Below are 19,715 nucleotides of genomic sequence, written 5' to 3'. Positions count from 1 at the left end.
TAATGTATTTTTGTGTAATTTATAAGATTTTGAAATTACCTTTACCTGTATTTCTTTCTTACAGACCGCAAATTTGCAAAACTGACTCTTTCTATTGTTAAGGACAACAATCGTTACCACAGGTTGCATTTACTTATTTTTTAAGTGGTTTTGCGGCTACAGAAAACTCTAAATCTACTTTCCTCTCAGGGTCTTTGCGTGCATTTGATATGGATATAAAACAGCTGAATTATAACAAATATTGCATCCGTAAAACATTTAACGAACCGTGCGATATTTTAGTGTGCCAGCAAGAGTGTTACTGGCTCTATTTCTATGATCGTTGGTCTAGAACATGCACCTCTTGATGTAACGCGCTCGTGGGCGGGCCAGAGAGACGGTATCGTTCATATCGTTTCAAAATTGTGCGGTAATACGCGTATGGATTTTATACCCTGTAAATTTTCCCACATTTTAAATGATTTATACCATGTGAGAAACAATTTATAGTGTAGTGAATGCTAATGATAGTAAATTTGTTATATGTGCTGTGAGCTACTGTGTTTCAATACAGATACTATTCAGGGGAAGCGCAATAACACAGTCTATTATCTTTTTTTCTTGGATATAGTGGTTTAAACACCTGGATATACATGTGAGTAAAGTTAAAATCAAACTGTTTTATTTTTTATTATTTTGTGGAAATAATAAAAACAAAATATTCAGGGAATTTGCAGAAACTTAATTGTGTTAAATTTACCTGGCAAATTCATTCCTGCATATTATACTGAAATGGTCTGTTACCGTGATGAACCTTAATGCAGTTTACTTCTTATTTTCCTGATTCGTATAGCATGTCTGCGAAGGAATATTGGTCCCATTTACTTGTGAAGTTAATCACCCATGTAGATTTTATCCGTCACCATTGATTCTGTCGCATGAAGCCTAAATATTTCTTTAAACGGTTGATAAAATTGCCTTTATTGATACATTATCATGATTATTGTTAATTATGATTCACGTAAAACGTTGAATAAGTAAACCGAAGTTGCATATTTATTGATAGAAATGTAAACAAATATGTACAGTAGAAAGTAGCATTTTTTTTTCACCTAAGCGGCGTTTATAAATAATGTTCGGTGTTGATGTTTCCGACGAACCGCTGCGTTATTTATTTAATGATACTAATAAACATTTTGTTGACATTCAAGACTCCTAGATATTTAAGTCCTTTATTGAATTAAATAATATTATATTATTGCATCATTTCACCACTGTTAACACAATAATGTAACATATGTATTACACAGTTTCCCATTTAATCAATGTAAACAATGCTTCGACAAGTGGTAACACTTCATTAATTACACTATCTTAAGTTGGCCATTTTCAGTATTAAATAACAAACAGGACAGTTAATTTAACAGTTTAAGCAATATTGGAAAGTTGTTTGCCTGCATATATTCGAGACATAACACAATATCAAGAAATGGCAGCATGACCAACTCAAGCTAAGAAGATAACCGTGCCATGGGAAAACCAACATAGTGGGTATGCGACCAGCATGGATCCAGACCAACCTGCGCATCCGCGCAGTCTGGTCAGGTTCCATGCTGTTCGCTTTTAAAGCCTATTGGAATTGGAGAAACTGTTAGCGAACAGCATGGATCCTGACCAGACTGCGCGGATGCGCAGGCTGGTCTGGATCCATGCTGGTCGCAAAGCCACTATGTTGGTTTTCCCATGGCATGGCTCAATTATTATTTTCACTAAAAAGCAAAGGTTTCTACTCGTAGCTACGTTAACATATTTCGCTGCATTTAACACGGTTTTCTTATTTCTAAATGACATAAGAGAAATGAACATCATGAAAAAATCTTAATTAGTTACATCTTATAGATAAGAAATGATGTTTAGATTCAATCATATTACATGATACAAGTAGAATAACAAGTCATCAAAAAGAAGGAGGAACTCAACCCTAAATTAACTAACCCTAAATTGAAAAAATATTTCCTTATGGAACGCTGTGGTTGTCTAATATGGACATTTTTCATGTTATTCATTCGATTTAAGAATATATAGGTTCATTCGCTCATTATATAAATTGGAAAATCTATATAATAATGTTTTGCTGTCATATAATAGAGTTGATTCCATATAAAGACAGAACTGATCCATATATTACGTTTTGAATGCATATAAAGGGAACTCGAATATATATAATAATGTTTTGCTATCATATAATGAAAAGTTGGTTCCATGTAAAGACTTAACGGTTACATATATTGCATTTTCCAATTTACATAATGAGCGAATGAACCTATATATTCTTAAAACAAATGAATAACATGAAAAATGTTAATATTAGACAGCCTGCTTGCGTTGTTTTTTTACTGTCATTAATAATGTCTTTGTTATATTCATATCTTTTTCATCGAGTTAGGGTTGTAAATAAATAGAAGTAATACTGATATTACAAAAATGAGATCAGTTAAACTTGCGACTTATGTACAGACAGTAATGAATACGTAGAAGATGTCACTTGTCTAGTGTCATCATCGTTAATTAGAAAATTAATTGTTACATAATTAGCACATGTTTTCTTTCTAAATATCTTGTCATGCTGTCACCAAAAGGCATGTGTGTTTACGGTGCAAATTTATGGACTTCTTTTTGTTTCACATGCGCATTCTTTGTGAAGTGCCTCTGCATGTTAGATAATTTGACAACAAGCATGATATTTTTGTCATAAAATTGGTTTGAATGCCAACAGACAGGGCGCGGCTGTAGAATTATTTGTGACTGAATTCTATTTCAAGTGCATTAATAATAATACATTAATATGGGTTATTTCATTCATTATTTCATAAAAGTCTGCACATTTTCTTCAAACGTTTGGTTAACCACATGCAGGTGCATGAAATTAAGAACAATAGCGGTAATTTGATAATTTCCTTGCACATTTTATTAATAAACTACAAATTATGTTACTCATTATTCAATTTGCTTAAAAGTGTCTTGATATTTATTTCAATAACAGTACATACTAACTATTAAACCTGATCAAGTTTTACTTTTTACATTTTTCCATGCTATGTCAGATCTTATTAACTGAATTTAAATGTAGCATAAAATTGGCAACGTATGTCATATTTGATTTGTAGCTTTATAGACATTTATCAAATAATGAAACTAAAAATGTAAACCAAGTGTGAAGAAATTGTACTATATTGAAGCAATTGAAAGTGATATTTCACCTTATGTGTTATCAATTATATGATTAATAAATTCAATATTCCTCCCGTTGAAACTTTAAATAGCAGCACGGTTATAATCGAGGGCGTTTCCGGATGTAATCATAATTTGCATATCGTTCTACAGATTTTTGGACGGAACTCCCATACAGGGAGAACAAAAATGTATGTACATTTTCATTTTTAAAAGCTGTTATAAAAGTTATATACAAACCATCAACAGTATATAATTATGACGAAAATAATCGAAATAAAAATGACTCACGTGAATAATTTTAGCGGACAATAACCTTTATCTGTCTAACGCTTATTAAATTAAATTAATGAGCATAGTCTGTATAAAACGAAGTTGCATTTGTTGAATTAAATCGGATTTAAATGTCGCAAAATAAAAGGTCTTTTTCAAAGTCCTTGCAAAATAGAAGCAAATATATTTCTTTCAGTTTTGACTACAAATAAAGTAGCTGGCAAAATATAGAATACTCATAATTACTACAGTTAGTAACGCATTATTTTTAATGGTGCGTGTGAAGTTATACAATCAAAGTCACATTGGGAGGTAACTAAAAGGGCGTCTTCAATAATATTTTCAACTATGTTAATCAAACATTCAATTCTGTAACAAGTGTCCAGAAATTAGGAAATAACAAGAAATTAATATAATTGATGCTCTATACACAAAATATGGCCGCAACTGTATAAAGAAAGTCATTTTGATCCTTAAATTATAGCATATAAGTACAACCAGTGCCAAGTGAGAGAGTGAGTTGGGTTTTACGGCGAATCGACACAAAATGGTCATATATCGCCGAACAACCAGTGCCAAAGCCTTAAAATAACAGGACCAAACTTCCTGCATTACATCTGGTTATTAATGCAAAGTAAGTCGTGTGCAGCCGTGTGAATTACACCATTAGTAAACAGAAACATTAAAAGGAAGTTGTGTGTACTTATTTGAGTTACAGCGTAGAAAACCTGGGACTTCTATTTTTAAAACGGTCCTTTTCTCAATCCGGATGTCATGGCTTTGATCCGCACTGCGATCACAACCCAGCTGGTTTCCGCTCTTCACACATTGGCTTTTATACTTTTCCTAGCAATTGATTCAAGTCGCAGCATTGCCTTTTATAATTTTCCTAGCAATTGATTCAAGTCGCAGCAAACTAAAGTAGATGAGATTACAGTGCTGATGTTATTAGAATCCGGAAGTTCAACCTTTAAATGAATACATATTGCATGACAAGTAAATATTTAGTTCAGCAAAAAGAGCAATCGATGTGCTAAAATTAAAAGTACGAACTTATCTTCATTCTTTTTCTTCTCAATACGGATGTCAGATTGCGACGTTTTATTTACAGTCGTACCATTATTTTTTTAGATGTTGCCCATACCTATATATGATATATAAAATAAATACTATTCAAATAAAAGCCTCCAAGGCCGAGTGGTTAAGGCCGCTGACTTCTAATCACTTGTCCCTCATTGGTGTGGGTTCGAGCCTAACTAGGGGCGTTGAAATTCTTCATGTGAGGAAGCCACCAGCCGGCTTATGGAAGGTCGGTGGTTCTAGCCACGTGTCCGCTCGTGTCACGGAGAGACACATGGGGTCTTCCTCCACCACCATCAAAGCTGGGAAGTCGCGATATGGCCTATAATGACGGTGCGACGTTCAAGCAAAAAATAGGCTTCTTTTTTCCGACTTATTCAACATTTTGCAGGGACGTTGAACTCCGCTTTCAGACATTTTTATGTCCTTAGTAACAGTATTAACAAACATTTTCGTTATTTATAACTGTATGCATTAACCATAAAGCTATGGGAAAGTGCACTTCCACTGCAAGTTTCAAATATTTTTACTGATGGGCTATATAAACAGTTGTCATTAGATACTTGTAAAGCTTTCAAAATCTCTAAATGATACAAACCTTGTACATACATTTATGCACGGAGAATGAAAATAAATACTTATGTAGATTCTAATATCTAATTCACGTTGAAAGGAAACTGCCTATACTCTGATTTTTTTACACTTTGCAAGTAAAAAGAGCTTGTTAATAAATGACCACAATACAATACAGTAAACATATTTTTAAAAAAGAAACCTTTATATCAAGTATGTTTTGCGGTGAATATATTAGTGGCAGCTACAGCTGTAACAATTGAATAAATCATAATTGTAAAACATACATTTCACGTTTGCCTATCATTTTTCGTGTAATATATCAAAAATGTTCATAACATATATAACATTTATACTTTAAAGTTGTAATGAGGAAGTTTCTATCCACAATTTGTCAAAAATATAAAAAAAAAACGGTAAATATCATTAAACTATGTACATTATGTACCCTCTTTTTCTCTCTTTGATGTATAAGTATTTTTATGTTAATCCTACAATGCTGTTGTTAATCAGTTCCTCTATGATCTGATCTTAAGGGATTTTGATTTTTACACCAGTTTTTTCGATAGTGCGCGTTTGCACGCGTTTTCTATTCTCTTGGTCTTGTTCTAAGTATTTTATAATGCAGTATTTAAACCTTAGATTCGTAATAACAATCTAGTTTAACTATAAAATCTGACTGTTTATTTAGATGTCAATAAGTAGTTTTAAAAGTCTCTTGTGATTCGTTTCTGAATGGCAATGTACATTGGTTATATGTGTTTTTTGAATATAACATGTTTTAACATTTGAACATGTTTTTATTCCATGTATACAGTACATTGATGAGACTGTGATAAATAATAAAACTTGAATTTTATTTCTTACAGTTTAACTAGTAGAATTATATTCATTTATTAACACCAAAACGAGGCTGAACTAATAACAGCATTTTCTTGATATTACTCATGTGTGTATAGGTTTTGATGCTGAAACATTAATTGCTTGTTATATGCTTACTTTGATGTAAGCTATGTCTAGCCTTTTGTCAATATATCTATTGATGCGTAATGCTTAGCCTGGTAAATATGCATGTTTATGGTGTCCCATAAATACCAGTGAAACATGTGTTCTAGATGTGAATGTAGAGTGTTCTAGTCGGGAATATCGACTTTAAAACGTAAAGTAAAGTAAACACTAGTGAAACATGTGTCCTAGAGGTGAATGTCGACTTCGGGAACGTAAAGTTTGAATAGTAAAAACATCGCTTTTCATCGGTTTAACAATGAAAACAATCTAATAAGTAAAGTAAATGAGATGTATTTAACTATTACACCAGATCCATTTTTATCAGTGACAAGCAAGTTACCTTGGCTTAACCTTTAGTATTGCATTTATCATATATTTCAAATTAGTATACAAGTAACTTTAGCATAAACTATTGTTCTTTTGTCACTTTTATCATATATTTCAAATGAATATATGCAGCTGAGCCGAGCTTGCGAAACTATCCCGAACGTTTATCGGTTGTGTCTGAAATTTCTAACTCCAAGACAAGTGCTATATTAACGTGACATAGCACTCACATTGTTCCGAAATTCAAAATCACATATGATGAAGCTCTGCACGCATCCTTTCAAAGACAAGTATGCTTCTTTTAGTTATTTGTAAAGAACAAATGAAACATCTTGGTAAACCGCATGAAAATACGTGACAAAGTAATTGATTAGTCGATTATCATATATTTGTTTTTTATTATGGATAATGCAAAATTATTTACAGTGCTTTCAAAGCGATAAGGTCCGCCAATCAAATAATTAAATATATTACGGTATTCTTGGATAGTGAAACTCAATAATTTAGATGTACTGACGCACGTAGAACAATGAAGGACAGTGACATGACCACTAATTTACAAAAAATGGTAATAAACGCGTTGTTACATTTTTCTTGTTAGCACGACCCAGAAGTCATTATGCAACTAAATTACCATTCTACGTCACAGTTATTACGTCATAGTGCCAAATGTCAAAGCGGCGCGAAATAGGCAAATATTTGGTGGAATTAACTCGTTGTGGTTCAGAGGCGTGTTATTCTATATCACACGGGCTGCGCCCTGATGACATAAAACATTTACATCTAAACTGCAAACAATGTTTTTTAATGAACGGCAAAATAGCGTCTATATTATTTCTTTAACATAACGGGATAAAACCACATTTTTGTAGTTAGATGATGAATATGTCTGTTTACACCGGGAAAATGTGCCTTCCTTGTCAAATATCAGCTTATGTAAAACATAAACGACATGATAAATAATCAGTATTTTTTCATTAGTATTTACATTTTATCGTGACCGTTTTCTGTATGAAATATTTATATGATCGATCATGGTGCAAGGCCTTTTACAAAATCATTCTCCTTATTCACGAGAATGTCGTGCATAATGACATATCTTTTAACTGACTCTGTCTTTGAAATATACCAGTCAATGCATAATTATGTAGAATTTGAAATTTTCTGTATTCAAAGTTATTTAGATTCTGGAATATTTTTGTTTCTAATCACGCAAAAAGGAACAAATAAGTTCATATTGTAGTAGATTGGTCGTCTTCTATTTTCTAAATTGGGTGCTTGAAAAATAAATGACAGATAAAGGCAAATGTAACGCTGAATACTTAAATCACTGGGCGTGATGATCTGATTATTGTTCTTTTCAAGTGTCGTACGATAACAGAACAGAACAGACCAGATCATAATTTTATTACAGACTTGTACGTAGTACATATAATTATAATGACACAGCATTGTATATAATTATTTCAAGTTATATAACTGATGGCAATTTGATTCGATTATTCGATTATTGATTTCATTAAGTTAACAAATCCATATTCCATTTGTATTAAGGTATGCAGCCTTTTTTGTTAATTACGTTACCTTTGACCTACAAAATGCTTGTCATGTAATATTTTTTCTAAATGTAATGAATGAACAATAATTATGGTATTTAAGATTGTTGCCGATTTTGTGAGGCATTTATTTATGAAGGTTAGAATACTAGTAATCAGTTTTATTTAAATAGCAATTTCATACCTGATATGTGTGTTGTTTATTGCAAATGTCAGTGCTCAAATTAGAAAACAATATACAAGATAGACCAAATTTTATATTCGAAAATGTGAAAAAATATTACATATAGTTTATGTAAAAAAAGTAACAGGTTAATGTCTGTGTCACAGTACATCAACAGTAAGTTTAAAATAGTACACAATACATGTATAGCTAAACATAGTATAAATATGTACTGTATGTACCAATTAAGACTAGAATCATTTTAACAAAAGACTGTACATTTGAAGTAAATATCTCAAACATTTTTTTAGTAAAAGATGAGTATCGTTTATATTTAAAAAGTATATTTATAAGCTAGTTTGTATCTTTTTGTCGAGTACTATAATGATGTAGTCAAATGCAATGCAATGCAAAACCAATACCAATACCAACAATACAATACCTATATCAATACCAATACCAACAATACAATACCAATGCCAGTGCCAATGCCAATGTCAATGCCAATGCCAATGCCAATACCAATACCAGTACCAACAATACAATACAATACCAATACCAATACCAACGCAACGCAACGCAACAACACAACACAACACAACACAACACAATGTACAGATCTGCATTTTAGTTACATTTCATTCTTAGGGAGAGAAAAATCCATACATGTACATCCGCGAGGCGAGTCACATGGTGTATGATTATGTAATTTAACAGGTCCTTAGCATTATATAAAGAACTTCTTATCTTGTATTTTGATAACAAATGTGCATTTTATTTAATTTGGAATTTGTTTATCTGTATCCCATTAAATACCGACGTACAAAGATACATTTTTTAAAACTTGGAAATAGTTTTGCTGTAGTTTTAGAAATAATCTTTGTCTTTGCACCCTTCATTTAAAATATACCTGATAATGTATGTTTCTTTTCAGAACTCAAGATAATTATCATGCAATCGTATCAAAAGAAGTTCAAATGTAAACACTGTGCAAGAGAAGTGCGTGCGTTAGTTTGTTCCAGACAAAACATTTGTATTTGTTATGTATTTGTCACGTAGCAATATAGCATAATGCATAAATATTCATCATATTATAACAGAGTTTTTTTTACATTTCTGTCTAATCACTGGGTTAATGAAATTGTTATTTTATCGTGTCATCGAGTAGATGAAATTATTATTTCATTGGTACAAAAATATGTGTATTAAATGATTAAATAGGCCTCTCATGGATGACGTAATCAGTCGGAAGTCGGGTATGACTTTAAAAGTTAACTTTTTTTTTGTCGTAATTGAAAATAATAGTTTCACTTAATTTTTTGTGGCAAAAAAAAAGACAGCCGTGTAACAAAATTTGTTTCCGCTCTTGATGCATGGCCTTATTCTAAATTGAAATTGAACAAACAGTTCCCACGACCATGTGAATTGTGCATATTTAAATGATATAATGTTATGATATATAACATGTTTACGTGTACACATTCATTTGAAACATATATAATTTACTTGAAATTAAAAAAAAATCTTGTCAGGAAACACTGGCCTTATTTCAAAATAATTTCACAGATATTTTCCTTTAATTCGCATGAACTCTGTAACTGTAAAACCTTATTTGTTAAGAAGGTCAATAAATGAGCCGTGCCATGAGAAAACCAACATAGTGGCTTTGCGACCAGCATGGATCCAGACCAGCCTGTGCATCCGCGCAGTCTGGTCAGGATCCATGCTGTTCGGTAACAGTTTCTCTAATAGCAATAGACTTTGAAAGCGAACAGCATGGATCCTGACCAGACTGCGCGGATGCGCAGGCTGGTCTGGATCCATGCTGGTCGCAAAGCCACTATGTTGGTTTTCTCATGGCACGGCTCAAATGATCTAATCTGTAGTTGTTGTCCTATTGAGGTTAAGTTTTGCAGTTGCTTAATTCAATATAAGGTACAAACGTTGTCTGTAACCTATTTATAGTTTGACAAATAAAAAAAGACACCCCCATATTCCACTCAAGGTGCGCGTTTAAACCAGTAAATGAGTCAGAAATTTCAATATAGCAACGAGACAATATAAACTTGTCATTTACGGAAAAATTGTTTGTTTATAACTCATTTGTATGCACCCTTTTCAGAAACGAATGTTTGTTTTATGCTGAATTTATGCTTGTTTATAACCTGTCAGTTAAACCGTCCTTCAGTGTTAATTGACTCATCACTGGCAGGTGCTTGCTGTATAATCTCCTTTCAACTTGTCATGTTGTACATGGAAATGGTCATTTACTGACAACAACAAGAACAACTGTCCATATTGCAGTAACATATTAGGTTACATATCCACTTTCTTTACAAAACTCGCTGACCCTGTCCATCTCAGGTTTCAACAACATTTAGTGCATGATCTGGCTTGCATGTTAGATATTATATTTACAGTAAGATACGGAGACGGTAAAACAATTTTAGTAATAAAAAAACTGAAAGTAAATAATTCACCAGTATATAATATAACACGCCAATGTTCAACAACATCCCTGTTCAAAAACAGCTATCCGAGGCAACCGCTTTTCCGAAATATGATAAAGGTGTTTTTAACAAATGCCAGGGTAGCCGTGGATACCAGGTCTTGGGGTTAATACATCAGCTGAAACGTACTTAGGCTTTCCTTAGTTATCATTATTTATATTCACTGTGGTGATTTAAACATACATAACAATGCTACAGGTTGGACGGCATCTCAGCCATAACGACATCATTATTGCTCATTTACATGGTCGTACTGCGCCATCAGGTCTCTGTTTACCAACAAACCGTAAGATGTTAAAGGTCGCCAGGTCACATTCTTAAATGATTTCATGACATAACGTAATTACAGACAAATGTAAAAAAAATGTCGTCCTGATATGGCCTACTGGTCAACAGTCCTTCGGACCTTGACTTTTGGTCGCAAATAAGTTAATAAGTAGTGTTATGGTGTATACAAACACAATTCAAACGCACTTTGTTATGTATCGTCATCAAAAACATTTTATACAAAAAAAAAAAAAAAAAAAAAAAAAAAAACGAGGTACGTCTGATCTGATGAATTTAATGCAGTAGTTTTTACTGTCTGAAAAAAAATGATATGTAATATAATCTTATTTCCTCCGTTTAATTATTATAAAATAGATCCTTGTCCTGACTGGAATTATTAATTCCGTATTTAAGAAGTTCATTTAATAATGAAAATATAAAGAGCATTGTTTTAAATGAGACCCTTTACTTTAAAATGAAACTAAGTCAAATTTTAATTATGTAAATTACAGTAATTAAGTATTAATAATCTTAAACATTTAGAAGTCACGTGGTTACAATTGCATGTTTTATTGTTTATTTTTTGTTTATAAATATCAGTCTTAATTCATGGAATGTTTATTGAAGAGACAAATAAATAGATAACAAATTTAATAACATGACCGCATATTTCATAAACATTTATCAAATGCATACCGGCATGTCAGACAGCTGATTAATTCTAAATAAATTTTATTGTTTAATATGTAATAATAAATAATCTGTCATTTTGTCTATAAAGTAATTCATTTATGCTACTAATAACACACATGTCTATTAGACTGTATGCACTTTTCATGGACCTTGTTTGTTTTTTTATGCAGTAAATGATTAAGCATGGGGCAGCGTCCAAACCAGCCTTTGTTTCTTTCGCTGAATGCGACAGATTAACCTATTATGACTATTGTGTACATTCATGGGCAAATTACTGTAAAGCATTAGGTATATCAAAAATAATAGCTCTAACGCGACAGGATCAAATACTATTCAGTCATCAAAATAAAATTAGACCTTCTTTTTAATTTAGTAATCTTTTAACGGTGACACGACTTTTACGTGTAAAAGATAATCGTACGTAATATCCGAATATCTCCATACCCGAATATAAAGTTTGAATATGAGCTTCCCTGGCGGAAGCCACTCTTCTTGTAGCAGATAGAGATCGTTTCCACGAGTCCGTTACTTATCACATCAACATTAACAGCGGTCGTTAGAATAATAAAGGTTTGCTTAGACTACTCATTTTATAAACATAAGTGACTTCGAAATGTCATGCATATTTTTCACATATGAGCCGTGCTATGGGAAAACCAACATAGTGGCTTTGCGACCAGCATGGATCCAGACCAGCCTGTGCATCCGCGCAGTCTGGTCAGGATCCATGCTGTTCGCTTTCAAAGCCTATAGCAATTAGTGAAATCGTCAGCGAACAGCATGGATCCTGACCAGACTGCGCGGATGCGCAGGCTGGTCTGGATCCATGCTGGTCGCAAAGCCACTATGTTGGTTTTCCCATGGCACGGCTCATATATAGGCTTATGCCGTTTTCTTCGTTTTGAATAAAAAAGCCACTTTGTCCTTTTCGTATGTATTTTATTTTCCATAGTTCTACATTTCTTGTCACACGGCTGTTTCTGCTGAATTGCAATAAGAAAAGTTATTTGTTCGTTCACATCAGACGACTGTTAAATGGTTTCCCTTCTGGCAAATTTTGTCTCGATTCTTGTAAACCATTCTGTAGTGAAGTGTAACATGTTATTTGTGGTCGAGACTCATTCTGTTATATACTTTCCGGCATAAAATGAGGAGTTATCACATGTGATAGAAATTCGATACTTGGATCTAGTTTTACTGTCTTACTTTTATTTAGCCTAATCATTTTTTTTCTCTGTTGAGTGATCATACCAATTGGAAATATTGGAGATATACATTGCAAGACAACCGAGGCAAGTGAGAATCATTTCTACATAAAACTTGATATATCACTCGTACTGTCTTGGGGTGAAACTTTGATCCATTAGGATATACGTAGATCTTATTCTTTAATCTCATTGAGTTTTGCTGTGAATGCATTTCACAGATTATGAAGGGCTGTCTGCGGGTATAAATTTAATCAAATAAGATATACGTATATCTAGTTTTTGGGTCTAGGTAATTTCACTATGTATGATTTTCACATACAGTTTGATATATCGAACATAGGTCTGTTACTTTATCAAAGAGTAACTACAACTTTCATTTTCTAACAAAATAACAGTATCAGATGAAAAAGTAGCGTAAATGTTTCAGAGATCAGAGCCGGTATATATCGCTTGGTTTCGTTTGTCCAAACGAACATTGTTGAATAATTTTTACTCAAAATAATATCTTATTGTTTTGTAATGCAGGGAAATAACTTAAAATTTTACCAGTATTAACAATAAGCTGGTAAATCTAATTTCTAGATACATTCAAAACAAAAATTGAATGCAACTCTACGCAGGTTGTTAACCTATTTTTCTTCTGAGTTTCCTTGTTTCCTGTAAAGCTTTGATTAAAGTAAATGCATTACGTTGAAGGATGTTTGTCTAGGAAACACATGAAAAGTATGATCGAATACCATGGGTTAGTATTTTAGCACAATATTTCAGTATAACGAAACTTTTTAGTTTAATACCTGTTGCAATATTCTCAAATTTAACGAAAAGCTAGTATCAGTGACCAAAATTGCATTATTTATTTTATAACAACAGTTGCAAATAACACGTTTAGATAATCATTTTTTTTATAAACTTGAGAGAAAAAAGTCATTATGTCATTCACAATCGAGATAATTTTCTTTTGTATTGCTTTGCAACGTAGACATGTTTCCAAAAAATCAAGTTTAAACTTTATCATAATTTTTCCAGTACTAGATGACAGTTATTTCACAGATATTGCTTTTGAAAGGAGAGTATTTAGGCCATTAATGAATGTATCTTTTTTGCAGATGGAAGAGCACTCCATATCAATTTAAGATAAATTATTATCAAACCTTTATTATGCTCCCTCGAGGTGCATTCTTTCGTAACTCCAATAACGAAATTTAATGTTTGTCAAAGACTGTAAAATATTTTTAGCAATGGATGCATTATATATTGAATGACAGTCGTATTTAGCCGGTTTTTTCCTATACAGTATGAGAAGACCGGATCCAGAAAGGCTTGAACGATTAAATCAGACAGCTCAGATTCCGCTAATTGGAAAGTCATTAATTCGGCAAAACTGCGGGTCTTTATCTGCGGTATGCGCAGTCTTATATCTAATAGAATTATCCAAAGGACACGTTTCTGTTACCTAGAAACTATATTCATTTGAGTATCGATGGAATTGTTGGTACTTTTGAAAAGGAAATGTTCTGTTCAGATGAACTTATTAGTTTGTCGTGGCTGCAGTTCAACCACTGAAGAAAGAATCAACTTATTCAATTTTGTGTACAAAGAGGCTCTCAATTGTAACAGCATTCAGGGTAAAGTATAAACAGTGCGTCTTGCTCTGGGTGTTTTCGTTTTAGAACATGCTTAGCTTCTTACCTCCGGCGAAATCAGATCTAGTAGGGGTTTAATAATCACATAAAATCGTCTGATTGCGCCAATTTAATTTGTCACAATATGTAGATGTAATAAGGAGCATATTAATTCAGTAGAACTGATGCCGATCATCGAATTTTTTCATCTTCTCTTATCTAATGATATTTCCCCAGGGACAATTGTTCTTTGTACCGTAACATTCCAACTTAGACTGCGAATAGAAGTCAAAATAGTTATGTTGTATTTCTTCCAAACATGTGAGAAATATGATTTCAAAGTTGGTCAATCTGATCTGATGATGTGTTTGAAACTTTTTGACAGATGATTTGCACTTAAAAATGTATTCATATCGCGCTTAGAGCAGACGAGGTGTTCATTTATTCACATATAAAAGTCTGAGTCTTGTAACCTGGTTGCCCTACCAGGATATGTTTAAATTTGATTACTTACTCTGAATAAGGAATGATGGGAACATAAGGACAATACTTTTCCATTTGTCAACAAATTGAATAGACAGTCGTACGCTTTTAAAGCGGACCATTTACCTTCGTTTTGTCCATCTTAGCTTCAGTAAATCTTAAAACTTTTTCTTTGGTTCACATTGTTGAAATATCCACAATATCAGTGTAAAACTGGAAAATCTACTGAAATCAATTGTTAAAGACAGTTTCACTTTAAAAGGACAGTAATTACAAAAATAAATAAAAGACAGTAAAACGTATAGTTGCCATGATGCTCCTTTTTCCTTAAAATAGTATATGAAATGCAGAAAAAAAAGTTATTTGATTGAGGCTGAACATATTACATGACCGTAACTGCAGAATTAGGTGTCAGGTTTTACAAGAAAACGGGAAAAACTTTTGTGTTTTAAGCTTTTGTCGTGCTTAAAAAATTATTTATGCCGATTTGTTTAGCATACACTTTTACCCTTGGAATAATTATAGGTTATTAGCTTTGTATCGGGAAATATGCACGAGTTCTTCAGCGGAATCAACGAGTGCATATTTCTAGATGCAAAGATAATAACCTTTTTATTACATACGCATTTACACGTATAAATATTATGTAAATATCATAAACACATAATTCCGGTACCAGTGTAACGTAACAGGGAATAGAAACGAGTATGTAATAAGAACGGATATATAGGCACTAGTGATGTTTTGTGTCGTAAAATAGTTCTGACATCAAGAAAAGCTAATTATTTTGCAGGTGGCTGGTTGCAATATATATCATTAATTCTGTATTTTATGAAGAAAAGAACTTGTCATATGGCTGACATTTGATAGTTTCATATCATATTTGAACCATTTTATATTACTTACGTAAATTGCCAATGCAATTAGATTAAAATAATAGAGCGTCTTCCGATTAAAATTGTGCAATAATTCCATCTTACCAGATGGAACCTGACCAAGGATGGTTTTGATATAAACATTTCACTTGCCACAAGTTATAAAGTTATGAGATGTACATAACCAGTAAATGAGAACCGGCTCTCTCTAATAAAATTTCTTAATCGTGTCCAATTTAGTGTTATAAAAAGGACATTGGTGGGTTGTGTAATTGTATTGAACTGAAAATTCCAGACAAAAATGTTCTTCTGGTACATATAAAATGCATTTCAGAAATTCCCTAATGTGTAGATTCAAGTCATAAAATAGGTTACATATATTTTTATTAAACACAAATAAGAGTAGCTATTTGACGTTCCTTATGTCACAAGTTTTGTAGTTTTTGACATGCATACGTAACGTTCAATGCCGTCTGTTCCTAATGTCACAAGTTACGTAGTTTTTGACGTGCATACGTAACGTTCAATGCCGTCTGTTCCTAATGTCACAAGTTACGTAGTTTTTGAGGTCAATATCTCCTGCTCTGATATCACATACATGTCTTTCAGTTTTAGTTTTTGCATTAGGCTATACAATAACCTTGACATTTACAATAAAAAGGTATATATTACGTATAATCTCAGATATTTCTCTGATTTTATTTGTCACAAAGATAAGATATAATGAGTTCGTAGAATAGAACTGATCATCGATTCTATCTACAATCTGTTACATAATGAAATTTCCCCAAGGACTTTGACATTTTTCACAATTAAAGCTTGGTCATAGAAATTTATACACGAGCATATTCTTGCTGTAACAAACATCATTCTTAGATAGATGTAGATTGAGAACATTCTGCATACTTTGATACGTTAGAAATAAAACTACTGTACACAGGTTCAGTGATCCCTGTATATACATGTATGGTGCTCCAGTATTCTAATTATTATAATCACCATACCTTGTGTAAATAAGTACGCTTTTCTTGTTATACGTGTATATGAGTGCTTTGCAAAATAGTTTTGAAAAACAATACAAGCAAATGCAAATAAACTGGTACATAATATAAAATAAACATGAATATAAATACAGGCGTAAAACGTTATAATACTTACAGGATAAATACTGTTTTTACACTTCTATAAAACAAGATTATTCGGTCAATTTAGGGGGTGTTCAAAGTATTCCGTGTGTTACCATATCAAATCATAAGCAGAGAGTTCCATAGTCCTGGAGCAGTGTATGCAAACGGCCGTTTTTATTTTCGGTTCCTAGCCGTCTAGAAGACTTTTACCATGTTCCTTATATAGACAGGGAAAGCCGCGAGGGCGTGATTCCTAATGTAGTATTGTTCTCTCCTACCTCAGAAAGTCGGTCAGCTCCTTTTAGTACCAAACTGTGACGTCCATCCTATACATGCTGCTCTGTTCTAGACATCTAGCGGATTGTTCAGAATGGTTTTCATTTGCAAGGATTTTGACGGCGTCACTGGTTAGGTGCTTGATGTGTTCTATATAGCTGTGCGTATACAGTCGTCATATTGATTTGACCTTTAGGTTCATACCTAAATTGGAGTCAAACCCTACCCTGAGATCCCTTACAATGTTTGTCGGCTATAACTGAACCAGCAGCCTTTACAGATATCTCAACATTCTGTCCGGTGTTGTACATTGGTGTGAACAGCAGTTCTTTTATTTAATCTGCATTACGCTTCTGCATGTTGCGACAACCCTCATTACGATTATAATCCTTCAACGTTATTTCAGAATTTTAATTATCTAAATGTAAAACAATACCTTTTAGATGCAGATGTTTAATAACTTCCAATCGGAATTGAAACCAGATCTAGGAAAGTTTAAATTATGACATAGAATCACTTAGATGTATGATATATTAATCTATGATTAAATTTGCCAACGATAGCAGATCTAATTACATCATTATTAATTTCATAGAAATGAAGATCTGCCCAAAGCCGCCTACCTTATGAATTTTTCCCCGAAAGCTAACCATTAAAGCTGTAGGAATGCCAACATCAAATATTTGAGGAAATATCGAAGACGATTTTGACTAGCTAAATACAATGCCTTGTTTGCAAAAACTACTATTCTGAAATGCAAACACTGTACAGACAATCGGATTATTGTTTTAACAGTAACGCGTCTACCATCTTGGGCGTTGTTGGACTATAGTGGAATTTTCAAGACCTGGTTCACAGGAAGAAAGGACGAGAGCCCAATACAACACCCAAGATCAAACTACTGTTACAACTTTTTTTTTGTTACATAACTCCTCGTAGTTCTGTTTTTGTTTATATCAAAACTAAAATGATTGCTAACCCATTTGAAAAAAGAACCGTCGATTTTGTGGGTCAGAAAAAGAAATAAAAGCAATCGAGGCATAGCAATTCCACACAGTGCATTACGGATTTTGATTGATGTCAGTTTTCTCTGGTTGCACTTGCTTAATTACTCCTTTTCCAGAATGTATCCGACACCCAATGTAGGAATATCAAAATAATCATACTAGTATATAATCTCCGAGATTTACAAGAAGTAGACATATTAAGAGTCGCGCTAATCCCTCTCTCTCCCTCTCTCCCTCTCTCTGTTGCCTGCCACATAAAATTAGTTATTTGTACCATTTTTCGATTTGCAAGGGACATTAATGAATTTGCTTATCGCTTGATCTTAGTTACAGACTTGAACTTGAATATGTTTCTGTGACAAAAGAATCAAGAAGCAGTTTGGCGTAGATATGAAAAGGGAGCCAGTCTTTCACGAATTAAGGAGTTATACCTCTGTAATATATTATTTGATTGATACTAAAGTCAGTAAAGATGTGGTAAAAACAATTGAACATTTCATCATTTTTCAAACAGTGTCCCGTTACTATTTTACAGACTGCATGAAATATATATTATCCACTAATATTGCTTCACGGATTCGCTTTATTTTCATTTATTTATTTTTTATTGCTTTTATTGTCAACTGCAAACAAATAAGTTTTTTCTTCATTTCAAAACAAATGTAAAAAAAATCTGGAGAAATTTCAATATAATGCAAAATCATGCCCGTTTATATCAACTATACTTACATAATATATAATTTTATGCTAGTATCATTGTGTGGTTACGTGCATATTATTATAAATGCATGTATTATAGGCCTATTTTGATGATATGCGCGTGTATTATTGTATTATTACATGTGTTATATTATTATTACATATGTTATACTATTTATGCACGTATTATACTTTCATTGCAAGTATTCTATTATGAATGGATATATTATATTTTGATTACATGTGTTATATTCTGAGCGCATGTATTTTATTTGGATTGCAAATATTATATTATGACTGCAAGTACATATATTATATTATGGTATTTTACTTGTACGATATAATTACATTTAAGATCAAAATTAATGACCTTCAATTTTGACAACTACTTGCAATTAAAATGCATGGGTAAAACGTTTGAACGCACACAGAATCCATTAAACACGGGTTTGATTTTCACACACAATGTTTCTACATAAAGAATAGTTAATGTCAACGCTAGTAGATGTTTGAATGTCAGACCTAACATACAGATAGTCAGTAAGTGACTTTCCTGACTATATAAGGAGACTTTTATGGTCACAAGTTATGACACAGGCATGTATAAAGTCTGAATATTACTAATTGCCGTGAAATTAACGTTCACTAATTAGAAATTATTCATTACCTCATTACCGCAGCAGACCATATTGGAAGTAATTTGAAGTCTATGTTTCTTTGACTTTGAATCATACATGTATTGACATTAGTTTTCAATA

The 19,715-nt window shown here is 32.6% G+C and overlaps 1 protein-coding gene across 3 annotated transcripts in view; it reads left to right on the top strand.

Annotated features, from left to right (window-relative positions):
• Positions 1-19,715, top strand: part of LOC123564767 (extracellular serine/threonine protein CG31145-like) — a 66,845-nt gene that overhangs the window by 20,269 nt on the left and 26,861 nt on the right. The window contains exon 1 of one of the 3 annotated variants that reach the window (XM_045358569.2): positions 323-634. The exons of the other annotated variants lie outside the window; for them this stretch is intronic. The gene's annotated coding sequence lies outside the window, so the exon portion shown is untranslated. Of the gene's footprint in view, positions 1-322; positions 635-19,715 lie in introns of those variants that run through there. 3 annotated transcript variants of the gene reach the window in all.

This window comes from Mercenaria mercenaria, chromosome 2, assembly GCF_021730395.1.
Source record: "Mercenaria mercenaria strain notata chromosome 2, MADL_Memer_1, whole genome shotgun sequence".
In the NCBI taxonomy this organism is placed as follows: domain Eukaryota; kingdom Metazoa; phylum Mollusca; class Bivalvia; order Venerida; family Veneridae; genus Mercenaria; species Mercenaria mercenaria.
The sequence above is the reverse complement of the archived record's forward strand: the minus strand, read 5'-3'. Positions and strand labels throughout refer to the sequence as shown.